Source organism: Xiphias gladius, chromosome 5 (assembly GCF_016859285.1).
Source record: "Xiphias gladius isolate SHS-SW01 ecotype Sanya breed wild chromosome 5, ASM1685928v1, whole genome shotgun sequence".
Taxonomy (NCBI): domain Eukaryota; kingdom Metazoa; phylum Chordata; class Actinopteri; order Istiophoriformes; family Xiphiidae; genus Xiphias; species Xiphias gladius.
Genome location: NC_053404.1, coordinates 20,681,753 through 20,693,792, shown reverse-complemented (window position 1 = coordinate 20,693,792; position 12,040 = coordinate 20,681,753). Strand labels below are relative to the sequence as shown.

Genomic DNA, 12,040 nt, shown 5'->3' with positions numbered 1-12,040 from the left:
ATTATGTGAAGAGACCTTGCTGCGGGCCCCGTGAAATCAGTGTGGTCCTGTGGACATGCCAGCTGCGTGTGGCGCACTATTGGTGGCTGCATCATTGTGTGCGACGCGGTTGACGTCACGGCTCCGTCAAAACACAGCCGCAAGAGGACACGTGCGGGGCTTCAGTGTTACGTTCTTGTGTTCAAACATCCATGTTTCATTTTAGACGGGAAAGACTAAGTGAACGTGCATGAACTCTGGTTTGTTTATCGCTATAGATTATTCCTCACCTACGTACAGATTGTTGCAGTTTATAAAGCGCAGGGATCCGTCCGGTCCGCGGTAGATAAGCGCCTCAGTGGGGCGTGTGTGCCTCGTGCTGTCGTCTGCACTCGAGTGTTCATGCAGCGTGCTCAGCCTCCAGGACAAAGGTCTCTGCTACTCTGAGTCACCTGCACTCTGGTGTCAGACATGCGTCATTGGGTGATTCGTCCCCCGAGGAGAGACTGCAAAGTGCCGTCACACCTCAAGTTACTCTCAGAACTGTTGTCCTGTTTTGCTGAATTCAAAACGAGAGAAACCCGCAAGTCTGAAATATAGCCGCCTTTTCGTTGCGGCTAGCCTGCCGACGAGGAGGCGGCGGCACCGCGACGGGCTGGGTGGGCTGAGTTCAGATCGGTTCGAACAAATTACGTTTGTGTTTTGAATTTTGTGACATTTAGTGACTTGGAGGATTTCGTCTTAATTTAGCCCAAGATGGACGCCTTTTTTTTTTTTAATTTTAATTTTTTTTTTACGCTTTTACCCAAATATAGCCTAATGCACCAATTGCACAAAGGTATTGTTTACTTCTTGATGAGAACCGGATTTGTATGCAAATTATGCCCAAACGGCAGACATACAACTTCGACGTTGCATATGTGTAAATATATATTTTTCCAAACAATATATGTGATGATAGTGCATGAAGTTTTTACTGAAATCCCAGTGAAAACACCAACTTTCTACTCCTCTGCGCCGATGCCGGGTTAACGGTGGACCTGTTTTGAGATTACCTTTGCCTCCGAGCACAAAAGAACGACACCAGATCTGGTCTTAAATTTAAGGACCGACTCTGATCTGGAATATTTGATTTTAAAATGGGCTTAAGCAGACTAATTGCTTATAAATAATTCACAGAGATTTATCACTTTGACAATTCGAAGACCTTTTGAACAGGTAGTTTTTGCCGCAGCATGTGTGAAAATGGTGTACGGAATACACAGGGTCCCACTGAGGGCCAGCAAACAATTGCCTCTGTGATAACTTTCCACAGGTGTAAAATCATTTGTATTTATCAACCAGCGCTGCAGTGTCTTGGTGCCTGATATACCTTCGAAGTGATGATTGTATTATTTAAAGTGGATTTGTATTTTTTTTTTTTTTTTTGTCTGAACATGGCTGGAGTGCAGTAGAATTTGCCCATGCAGGTAAATATCCACAAATAACCGACTGCAGTATTCGCAAAGCACACGGGCCGTCGCGGTGCGAGACAAATCATAGACTCTGCACGTGTTGTTGTGGTCATCGTGGTCAGAACCCAGATCGTGAAGCCGCTGACCTGTAGCATGAGGCTCTCAGAGGCGTTAATAAATGTTGTTTTTGTTCATAAACCTCGTGCGATTGGCTTTTACGAGCGAGCAAAAAGACCAGAGGAGACCCTTTGTAACTTTTGCCGTGATAATTGTTGTTGTTTTAATTTGACAAGGGCGTGGTGCGCCATTCCTCAAATGATCCCGATGTGACTGACGAGCTGAATGGTTCATGGTCGATTTATGACGACACATCGTAAACGCCGGGATTAACATGATGGTCAACATGATGGTCCACATGATGTGTGTGTGTGTGGGGGGGTCCACTGAGAGGTAGATATAGAGGGTAATGGATGTGTGGTATTTTTAGACGGATGAGCCTGTGTAACACCACCGAGCTGCGAAGGTCCCACCCCACCCCCCAGGTCCCACCCCACCCCCCAGCACAGTGAATGATGTATTGGCAGAGGCTACACCAGCCCCCCGGGAGTCATTTACAACGCAACACAGGTGACACAACTCTGCACCTGACCCCCTCGACCTTTTGATAAAAGGGACGATGAACTGCAGCCAACACACTCGTCCCGCTCGGAGCTTAACGCGCCGCTCGCCTCAGGTGGAACTGATTTTTGCATACAGATTAAAGAGTGAAAAAAATTACAAGCATCCGTCCTTCGACTGCCGTTCTCGGATTGGGCCGAACACCCAGCTACCCTCGGTGTGCGTGGCATCAACTAGACACCTGACCCACTTTTCTGGTACCCCAGCATCCGGCGCTGCCTGCCTCGCTAGGCTCGCGCACGCCTTCGTTATTTATTACGGGGACACGACACAATCTCTGACAGACACTCTTCATGAGAGCATCGGGAGAAAAGGGATACCAACACAGGCGGCAGGTGGTGACTTATTGATTTTATGGAGGCCATGAAACATACGTTTATTTACCTTTTTTTTTTTTTTAAAAAACCTGGATCTGGTTTTATCTGCCGGCCAGGGAAGCAGATACCTCCCCGCCTCTGTCTAATTTCACTATCGGATTTGATTCGGAGACTGAATTTGAAAGCCATCTCCATAAAAACTTGGCGTGCAGTGGTGGCTTGGCTGAGCTAGGCGCCGTGGGTATACATTTAAAAAAAAATAATAATATTTTTTTTTTTCTGTCTCAGGTTCTGGCATGGCAGGGGCCCAGGAGGAGAGTTGTTAATATGGTTGTTATTCCGGGAGGGGAAGGGAAGGTCTTTGTTAAAATAGTATTTTTTTTTTTTTTCAGGGTGACCTCCCCTCTTGAACCTGGCGGAGCTTGTTTGGGGACATTCTGTGGAAAAGGCTGCGTGCTGTGTTGTGTCTGTAGGGTAGAGGAGTCACAACAGACGCCTGCTGTGATTGAGATTGTGTTCTTTTTTTTTTTTTTTTTCCCTTCCTCCTTTTTTTTTTTTTCCGGGTAAACAAGGACACAACCCCTAAAGGGATGTGGCCTGATGGAACCTTGGCAATGAGCTCCAATGAGGGAGGGAGAGATAACGGGAGAGGAGAAAGATGAGTGATCAAGGGAAGTTGAGAAGGAGGGCAGATGAAAGAAAGACGGCACAAGGCTTAAAGGCAGATGAGCAGCAGGGGGAGTTTGTTTGATTTTTTTTTTTTTTTTTTTTTTAACCAGGCTAGGGGCACAACATGGAATCTGTCAGTCCAAAACTTTGGTCTTGAGTTAAATATCTCAACAGCTATGTATGGATTGATGACTTAAGTGAGCCCCCTTCGAATACCCTCGAGTTCGTGATAGGATAAATTTAATTTGGTCCATCGTTCAGACCAGTGGCAATTGCTTATCTCGCTTAACCACTTCATAATTTCTGCATTTCTTCTTCTTTTTTTAATTAATTACATTTTTTTTTTCTTTAACTCTCCCGCGCCCGCCCGCTCCCGATTAGCTACAGTAGGTGTTTTTGAGTTGACGGAGTGCTGGTGCCCCCCGGATCGAGAGGACAGCACCGCTTGTGGCTCTTCCGAGCCGAGAGCGAGTCCTACAGTTTTAGATTAGATGCTGAATTTAACATGCGGAAGTTGGCCGTCCACGTGTACAGTGACACGCCAAGCGTTACATGGTAAACATTGCTACGCGTTTGTATGTTACAGCGTGCTAAACCGCACTGTGCAGTTCCAAATTACTGCGTGACAAATGTACATAACATGCGTCATAACGTCTGCCAGTCGCCAACGTGGGTACTAACTGAGGGCGCGTGAACATGCGTAGTAAAGGATAATCCGGGTTTATTCCAACTCGCAGCAATTTATTCCAACTAATAACTAACTAATGGTGACATTGTTTACACAATGTCGGCGCTTTAATATGCTCATGCTGGCATTCATTTTGAAGCACAGCTCAAGCTGGGAACAGCTGAAGGTGACAAAGCACAAGCTAGAACCAGGTCTTACAACGTAGAGCCGACAAGCTTGAGCCCGAAATGCACAGAGGATAAAGGATAGTTCCCTTATCAGTTCAGGCGACAACGGGGCCTTTCCTCTGGTGCCACATTTTTTGGTTCTTGTTATAAGTTCGTTACCTTCTGAAGGATGCAGAAATTCGCACTGCACATCTCTCGCCTCACTTTTTAGTCCGACACTGACTCGTGCGTTTGCTGTTTTACTACGCTTTGATCTATTTTTGCCCGCCGAGCGACCTCTTCGACAGGCGAACGTTTGGGCCCAGATGGAAAACGTGACACGTTTCCTCGCCACCCTCTGTCCTTTGTCCGTCCACCTCTCCGCCGTTCCATCCGTTCGCACGATAATGACGACGCGCCGCCTTCAGATTTACCACAGCTCACTCTGTTCGGCGCTGCCAGTGAGCCTGTCCTCGTAGCCAAATTTATGTGCTTGGCAGCCATTCCACAGATCATTGTTGGACATAAAGCAAGTCGTGGGTGGGGATGAATGTTTTTCATTTCTTTTCATCTCCATCCAGGCTGGACACAGTCCTGCGACAGGTTGTCGAAACTAGATGTCACATGCGTGATTGCCTTTGATACTGATAGACTAGTCTGTCACATATGTCACAGGAGAATGCGGTGTGTTTTTTTTTAAAATATGCGATCCACCTTCTGAAAACGGTTTTCTATAATAAAAAGGAATATCTGTGAGACTTCCACACATGTTCCTCAGAAGATAACTTCGCTGAGCAGAAAAAAAAAAAAAGTGTCCTCCTATCGTCCTGGCCACCGGGGAGTCTGCGGCAGCATCCCATTTACTTCATCCAGCACAAATCTTCCACCGGGCCTTTGTGTCTTTACCGCCACGGGGAAGCGCTTCACTGACTTCATTTCTGCTTTATTGCTTCACCTGTTCTTAAGTCTGAATCAACACACAAACAGAGTGACAGACCGGGCCAGGCTGCTTTCCCTTCTGCTACAGCGGGCGTCTCGGTGTCTGTGTATCACCATAGCAGCTACCATAGCTTTGCCGTGCACCTTGCCAGCGGGGAGGTTGATGGTCACATGTGGCACAGCGGGAACTAACCCTTTTTGACACACACACACACACACACACACACACACACACACAAAGAGACACACAATCGGATGGAGTTTAGGTGAGGGTTGCAGTGATAGTCGTGAGGCTTTCATATTCATTTAATTTCTTTTATATTTGACTTTATCTGAAACAATCTATTGAAAATTATGGATTTTTGTAAACACATACACTGTTTTAAATGTATATAAATAGGTTTTATAGGTTTTTTGTTCATATATTTTCATATTTTAACTTTTTTTTCACAAATATGCAGATAGACATAGTTTGTATGGCTTTTAACGAAATTAATTTTTATTTTTTTTTTAGTTTATTTGACTTGAAACCCTCACGACCTTAACTCCGGGGTCTCCTTAATAGCCGTTTCTAGAACTTTCAGTCACATCTCATGGTTTTCATAGGTGGAGGGGGTATACCGCGTTGTCATGGCGATGGCTCCTCAGTTGTTCAAAGGAACAACTGAGGAACATTTGTTCTTATGGTCTCAAGTCTTCACTCAAGCTCCACTTATTAGCTTTTTTTTTTTTTTTTGGGGGGGCGCTGGCTCGGTCCTTATCATGTCTTCTAAGTATGAAACCTTGGTCATGTGATTAATAAAGGGTTGGCACACTGTGTGTGTGTGTGTGTGTGTGTGTGTGATGACTGCTAAGCCATCTCCATGACAACTAAGCAAACTCCATCTGCCGACAAAGACTTTGAGGAACAGCTGAGAAGCGCCCGGAAAAGCTAACAACTGGACCTTGAGTTAAGATTTTTATTTATTTTGTGTTAAAGCACTACCTCCAAGTCCGAGAACGAACTTTGTTTCATCATCAGCCTTAATTTGACACTAGAAAGTCTCTGTGTTTTAAAATATGCAGATAAGCATAAAGTTTATTTGATTTGATATGAATTAGCCTGTTAAAAATTATATGTAAAGTATATCCCTCGAGATTGTTGTTAAGGTTTCATATTTTTAATAGCTCTTAATTTAAGTTTGACTTCGTATGAATCAGGATGTTTAAAGTTATGGATTTCTGTAAATATAACTTTAATTTGCTCTATGGATAAACTGACTTGATGAATTTGAAGCATGGTTGTAAATGTATGCAGCAGTTTCATATGCGGAGATCAGCGGCAAGTGAGTGGCAATATTTACCGAGATTAGGAACAAAGAAGGACTTGGACGATTAGACTCTCGATATGAAACCTTTCCACTGCGGCGGCTGTGGGCTGATTAAAGCAGAGGGCAGGAAATCCTCCAGTGTGTGGACGCCGATGGTGGTGGACCAGATCCAGGAGGTGGAGGGTGGACCCTCCAGGTGGAATTTTCCAGAACATCCTGAAAGTCCTGTTGATGTTTGGTCATTGCTCTGCGCAAACGTAATCCAGCTCTAAAAGACGGAATGAGGCAGTTGCAAAGATATTAAACGGCCGGCATCTAAGGGCCGACGGGCTCAATAAACATGGATGTGAAGGTGATTGTTCTGACGTGTAGCGGCGGAAGAATTTGCAAATCAAAAATCTTTGACAGCAACTCTCCAACAGAGGAATGAAGGCAGAGAAAGATCTGTTATTATTGAACCTTTGCCGAGCTTCATCTGTGTGTGTGTGTGTGTGTCTTTGTACAGTATTTACACCTCTGAGCGTCACGTGGTGCATCCACGCCGCGCAGTTGTCGGTGAAGAGATTTATTGACGGAGGTTATTGGATTCAGGTGTCGCTGCCGTGAGAGAGGCATACAGTTGTTGGGCTTGTGCGTCTTGTGCCTACGTTCGCATTTGTACCTGTCTGTGGAACGTTTTCGCTTCATTCAAAACCAGGAGGAAGCAGAGGGCTCCGCTGCGGCGGGGCTTGGCGAGCTGGGGTAAACCCGCCGCTTTTTGACAGAAGAAGAGAACTTTGGATTTGAAGCTCAAATACGATCCGAGTCAAACCCAGTAGCAGCCCCTCAGTGGCTTTTAAACACAAGGACTAATCACAGCAAGCCATTTAAGTAGAGGATGATGTTGGCTCCTTTTTATTGTTGCTTTTGTAGTGTACTGAATCGTTAAAGGAGGCATGTCAAACACATCAGGTGCACCTCCTCCTCCTGCTCCAGACCCACGCTTGTCTTTGTCTTAATGGGGCAGCCGATCGTTTTCCTCCTCGTGAGCATGTTTCCACGCAATTCGAATTAATTGGATTGTAAATCGATGCTACTTTGGAGCCGAAAACCCTGGAAGCCGGAGTTTTGGCTTCATACAAGAGTTTAATCTGAATACTAAATGTTATTAAAAGCCTCCCCTGCTTCGCCTGTGTAGGACAGTGTGTACCTGGTAATGAGAAAAAAGCCCAAAGGGCCTATTGCATTCATTGTGCACCAGCACGGTATAATTCCGTAATTAATTGCCTTAGTGCCGGGATGGTGCTGTAATTGAATTTAATTTGTAACTGAAGATAAACGCTATGACTTGCCATCACAAGGTGTTGTCTTTCTGTCCAAAAAAGGTAAGCAGGAGAATGTGGAGTCAGACTGTAATGTTTTTATAATGAATTGATAAGAGCTTCAGTGTTATGCACTGGCACCTGTTCGGGGAAACACGTTCATATATTCATTTTGGAACTAATCGCTGCCTGAATGTAACCCGTGTATCTTTCAGCACAGGAAGAAAACTAGGGCTGCAACTAATTGTGATTTTCACGATCAAAATGAAATGGTGACGAATGGGTCAAAGCAAGTTCCTAACCCCCCCCGCTGTGATGCCATCAAAAATCTTGTCTTGTCCCGCCACCAGCCCAGGACCTAAAGATTTTAAATATACAAGGATATAAAACGGAGAGAGGCAGCGGATTCTGCCGTTTGAGCGGCTGCCGCCGGTAAATGTTTGCCGTTTTTTTCCCCCGACAGATTCAATCTTATGCATCCGAATTGTTGTCAGTTCGTTTTCTGTTGATCGGACCATCTAGCGGTTTTCCAGCCTTTTTGGCTTCAGATGCTTTAAGCTGAAGAAGTGTCTACGAGCCGTCTTTACGAACAGAGAGTTCCGGGATCTAAAAGGTCCCCGCTGTGCATTCGTGTTTGCGGTTCTAGCATCTAAAGAACCTTGAAGATTAGGCAAATTAGACCGACGATGGAATAACAAAATCGCAGCGATGTTCGAGACAAATTTTTCACAAGCAAAAAAACAAACTTTTATTCTCCATAAAAGCAAAAAAACTGTGTTGAAATATGTTCTTTTATTATTTAGTATTATTATTATTTTTAATTCTCGTGACCTCCTTTTGCAACCCTCATGTTGGGAACCTCTGGACTAATTGATTATTCAACCAATTGTTTCAGCACAAAATTCTTCCATCTGAAACACAACTTTATGAGAGAGAACTCAAAATGAAACCTAATTTTTTTTTTTTTTTTTTTTCATTTCGCCGTGTCTGAGGTTGCACCACCGGTGGCAGAATTTTTAAATCGCATTAAACCTCCCGAGCTATTGTGCTTCGCTATTCTGAGTACAGCACCTCTGCTTCTCATCTCGCCCGCTCTGCTTACAGAGCCGAGGCTCAGAGGAACCGCAGACGCTCCTCACAATGTAGATGACAGGATAAAAAGAGAGAGAGAGACAGAGTGCTGGAGAATGAGTGAGGAAGGGGAGCGGGGAGCACAAAGAACGGAGGGAGTGATAGAACGAGAAGGGAAAAGGCCAGGGAGGGAGGATAAGCCATGTCTCCCTTGTCTTGACATTTCTCTCTGTCTCTCCTGGGAATGTATACCCCGATATAACTGTTTCAAACTGATGATTGAGTGGGACAGGAGGAAGAGGAGGAGGAGGAAGGCGGGGAGCGAGGCTTGTTTGATGTGCATTAGTTATTACGCGCAGCAGAGTCGGCCTATAATTTGGTTTCAGGTTGATGTAATTAAAGGGTTCAGGCCTCAGCAGTTTTCTCCGGGCTAATTTGTTTAGGAAGCGCCGATTCCTCGCCGGCATCCGGTGACAATAGCGCTGCGGTGGCTCTGCTGCTGCTCCTGTTGCTGGTGGTCATGGCAACAGGAGAGGGCCCACAGGTGTCCGTATTGACATCTTTGTCGAGCTAGCTGCTCCCTCGGTGGGCTAGATTTAAATTCAGTGCTTTGCGCCAGGTGCTGTTTATCCACACAGTGGAGGAGAAGTTCACCCGGATCGGCTGCTGAATTCTCCGGGAAACGAGGCGTTTTCTTCCAGTGAGACATTTGGAAAAAGAGACAATCATATCCCATTTACACCTGGTGTATGACGTGTCGTCTGTATCCGGATACGGAACTTTAACTCATGATAAATTAATAGTTTGGCATTTTGGGAATACACCTACTAGCCTTTTTGCTGAGAATCAGATGACAAGATCGGCACCGGCATCCAGTATGGAGCGCACGATTCACATCGCATCACATCATATGAACCGTAATTATGATCAGCAGCGTCTGGGAAAACCCGCTCTTGGAATCCTGAGTCGGGGATGTCGGGAGGCTTTCTGACACAGAATGGTATCGCCCGCTTGGTGAAAAGAACCACAGACATTTCAACAAGCCACTACAACAAACACCGCCACTGTTCGATACACCAGAATAAAATACATGCTATACTGTAGTATGAACACTAATACAATTGCTTTGGGCTAATTGAATAGCCCAAAGCTAATTTTATATACATTTTTTTATATATAATTTAGGCTGCTTATCTGGTCGAATAATGCATGAACGCTCTCAATTAGGAATGAGGGGCGAAGCATGAATGCTGAGTAGAGCCCAGGCGGCAGCTTGGCTTCAGGAGACCCTGGTGGAACTGCCACCGTGTGCAAGATGCAAGTTTTTTTTTTGAATTTTTTTTAAACTTTTTTTTATTATAACATCTATCCTCAAGGAAGTGCCTATTTGAACCCAAACCATCTTTTCCTAAACCTAACCAAAGCGTGTCAGTGTCGTCATCATAGCTGCAGATTATTTTTCTGTTGATCACTCACTTGATTAATCAACTAATGGTTTCAGCTCCACTTACACCGCCTTCTTACTGCATAAGTGATGTAAAGTAGCTTGTTACCCGGCTGTCTTCATCTGCCCCGCATGTCCTAGCGGGCCCTCAAGACAGGATGATCCCGCGTCTCCTGCCTCGACCTGAGATGCACTGTGTTTGTTGAGAAGCTCAGCAGCTCCGTCTACCTGTTTTTCCGTATTGAACCTGTCCAACCGGACACTAAAGACAGCAACCGGCAGCCCCAGATGTGGAAAGAAAACCGGCGTGTCCGGATGAACCGGAAGCCATTTCACTGGCCGGCAAGTTGTCCCGGAAGTAGGGCTCCGTGCTGTTAGCTGCGTCAGCCGATTTCTCTGTTTCATTTCGGTCGGACTCAAGAGCATGCGTTCAAAGTGTAAAATGTAGGTTTATTTGCTCAGGGGCTTATACTGGAGTTGTGTAACGTGAATCACTACAGATTTCAGAGGCGGTGAGTGTAAAGTTAGCAGGACCAGAATGGCCACAATTGTGAGAATAAGTCCTAGGTTGAAAAATACAGATTTACTTGCTATAATACGGCGTACATGCAAAGGCCTGGGATCATGTTATTATTTTTCATATTATTATAATATGTTAATGCCAGATCTAAATTGGATACTAATGCTGTACAATATCACATGGCGCAAAAACTCATTTGCTTTTTAAAATCAGCAGCGGAGTTTTCTGTGAAAATGCAGCCACTTCATCAGCCTAAATCGCAAAATGAGGCTGCACCAGAGTATCTCATTCATTGCCACTAACTGAGACGGCATGGATTTCCTCCAAATTAAATTCTGGCACGGGTTATGAACACGTCCCCTCTCACGGGGAAGGATGAATTGGAAATGGAGAGCTGCGAGTGTCTCCGTCCAGAGAAAGCTGGACTTGCCGGCGGCAGGCGTGCTGCCCCTGCGCTTCCTGCGGGTTCCTTTTGGTTTGAAGCCTCGCAGTTTGGACGGCCAACGTGACGTGTGATGTGATCGCTTCTACTTGATGTCACCTTGCAGGATTTCTGGGTATTGATCTCAATAGTAACCTCTCGGTAGACTCTGTCGCTGCCGGTGTATGAAGCTCAGGTTTAAAGGCAATGACAAGGTGATAACGCCCGTATTTAAATTTTTACTTATTCCTTTTCTTACAAAGGAAATAAAGTATTTTGGAACAAGAAATCAAGTTTTAAGGCCCAGCTGAAGGTCTGGGATTATACTCAAGCAATTTCCCGATTTCTTACCAGGGCAATTTAGTTATTCTAAGAAAAGCGCTGTATTTCTAAGCCGCCCTTTTAAATTGCTGCCATTACTTCTTTTACATTTTAACCACTTTGCAGCATGAAGTCCTGTCGCGGCAGACAGCAGCATGTGGGACTGTTTTTTTTCTTGTTTTTTGTTTTTTTTTCTCTCTGTGAGATGTTTGATTAAAAAAAAAAAAAGCTTTATCTGCATCCAGTGGCCTAGCCTCGATGGGCTGAGGGACTGATCCTGCGGCTCTGCTTCCTCCCAGACAGCCAATGATAATCTTTCCACTCTTAGAGGGTGGCCTGAGTGAAAGCACACGCTGCCTGGCGGATCAAAAAAACAAAAACAAACCCAGCTTTTTGCCTCCCTCCCTTCGTTTTCTTGGAAAATAAATAATTTTTCAGCTTTGTTGCCATAAAAAAAAAAACAACCCACAGGTGGAGAACAGTGGACAGGTGGAGTTTTCACTTTAAATGGTGCGGGTTTTGTAATAACAGAATCTCTAAGTGGTATTGACGGGTTTTTCGCTTGATCTCTACCAGGAACCGAGCACATCTTTTCGGCTGTCTGAGCACTTGCTATTTTTGAAATCCCAGATGCAGGACTTTTTGTGAGACTGCATCTATTGATGTCCAGGCTCACAATGAGTCCCTGCGTCCCCTGTGGCTGTGTTTACTTGATGCCGGGCCAGGCAGGCTTTTCATGTATAATTATGTCCATTAGATCCAACCAAATCCCAAACGGGGAC

The 12,040-nt window shown here is 45.0% G+C and overlaps 1 protein-coding gene across 6 annotated transcripts in view; it reads left to right on the top strand.

Annotated features, from left to right (window-relative positions):
* Positions 1–12,040, top strand: part of rnf152 (ring finger protein 152) — a 50,055-nt gene that overhangs the window by 10,572 nt on the left and 27,443 nt on the right. The window contains exon 1 of one of the 6 annotated variants that reach the window (XM_040127134.1): positions 2,042–2,060. The exons of the other annotated variants lie outside the window; for them this stretch is intronic. The gene's annotated coding sequence lies outside the window, so the exon portion shown is untranslated. Of the gene's footprint in view, positions 1–2,041; positions 2,061–12,040 lie in introns of those variants that run through there. 6 annotated transcript variants of the gene reach the window in all.